This window comes from Lynx rufus, unplaced genomic scaffold (assembly GCF_022079265.1).
Source record: "Lynx rufus isolate CCGP_SWC_20201006 ecotype Redwood Valley unplaced genomic scaffold, mLynRuf1.p SCAF_6, whole genome shotgun sequence".
Taxonomy (NCBI): Eukaryota; Metazoa; Chordata; class Mammalia; order Carnivora; family Felidae; genus Lynx; species Lynx rufus.
This window is the reverse complement of record NW_025814878.1, coordinates 28,246,170-28,248,087: the sequence shown is the minus strand read 5'-3', so window position 1 is coordinate 28,248,087 and position 1,918 is coordinate 28,246,170.

The following is a 1,918-nucleotide window of genomic DNA, read 5'->3' as shown; positions in this document are numbered from 1 at the left end:
CATCATGGGGCGCCTGGGTGGCTCAGTCGGTTGGGTGTCCCACTTCGGCTCAGGTCATGATCTTGTGGTTCACGAGTTCGAGCCCCGTGTCGGGCTCTGTGCTGACAGCTCGGAGCCTGAAGCCTGCTTCCGATTCTGTGTCTCCCTCTCTCTCTGACCCTGCCCCCATTCATGCTCTGTCTCTCTCTGTCTCAAAAATAAATAAAACATTAAAAAAAAATTTTTTTTTAATAAAAAAAAAAAGAATTTCTCAGGACATTCATCAAACACTCAGATGTTATCATCCCAGCAAATATGTAATGGCCTCTAGGACCGTGTAGTTTAATGAACATACTAGGTGTTTTTGCTACAGGGTTAGAATAATATTTTGAGAGAAACTGCGGCAGACACATTCTCTATTGGAGATGAATTTGCCCCCCAGAGACAATGCCTGAAGGTGTTTTTAATTGTCACAATTTGGTGGTGGTCGTGGGGGCAGAGGTCAAAGATGCCACTGGATGTGCTACAATGCACAGGACTGCCCCCACCCCCGCCCCAATGAGAGAGAATCTCCTGATTCCAAATGACAATGGTGTTAAGGTTGACAAAACCTTCCCTATAGTCATAACTGACCTCTTCAGATGTGGGTCCAAAACTAAGAACATTCTGCCTTTAGGTTTATTTTTGAGAGAGATGCGGGGGAAGGACGAGATGGAGGGGGACAGAGGATCCCAAGCAGGCTCCATACTGTCAGTGCAGAGGCCCATGTGGGGCTCAAACCCACGAACTGTGAGATGGTGACCTGAGCCAAAGTCGGACACTCAACAGACTGAGCCGTCCAGGCGCCCTTCTGCCTTTAGATTGCAGTCAAGCCTGTGCATGGCCCCTGCTCCCCACTCACCCCAACCCGCAGCCACTCTGTCTCAAGAGTTTACTATGGAGCATTTTGACAACCTGGGTACAAAGATGCAGGATGGAAAATGCTGGCTCACAGCTGACCCTTTGGAGGCAATTTGTTCACAGGCTTGAAGGCCGACTGGCTGCCACGTGGCCACTCCTGAGTCACCACTGCATTTGGCAGACACACTGGTGCTGGAGAGATTTCTCTGTGGATTTCAATTCCACTTGCAGTTCAGAAACAGTGGAGTTGGAATCAAAGTAGATGATAGAAAAGCACGGTTAAACTAGAAAGCTGTGGAGGCTCTGCTGACCAATTATGTATGTCTCATTCCAACTCAACAATTCAACAAATGGTTCTGTGCCAGGCAAAGTGTAAGACACAGGGAAGGAGTCAAAATTGGATGAAACATTCTCTTCCTCAAGGAGCCACAGCCTCAGCTGTCTCCACCTTCCTCCTCTCTGCTGTGTACGTACTTCCTCCTCGCCCGCCTACAAGCCCTTCCTTATGAGCGACTTCTATTTATTGGCTGCTTAGGACCTGCAAAGCTAAAAGGCCCCAAAGAGACCAATCTAGAAGTCCCAGAAGAGGCAACAGAACAATATCCCTCTGTATAGGAAGATTCTGTTAATTTATCACTTACAAGGTAACAGCCTTCAACGGGGCTATTAGATACTGCATTTCTGTATACAAGAACGGTGTCAGTTAATGCCTGTAATTTGTAGAAAGCATCTCTCCACAGATGAGGTTACTCTGCTCGTTCAGATGTAATAACCATAGGACTGGAGTTTGCCTAGAGAAAAAATGCAAAAGACGTTGGAGTAACATACTGGAGTCAGAGTAGCCAGGTGGCCTCTGAAGAGCCAAGAAGCCAGGTCATGGTCAGAATACACAGAAACTCAGTGGGGTGTTTACCCAAGAAACAAAAATTACTCAATGAACCCCATCCACTCTCCTTTTACTCCTATCAGTTAATCTCCTTTGCAAACTTAAAAGCAACTTCATGTTTCCGTACTCTAAGTACAGGATGGAAGTTATCTT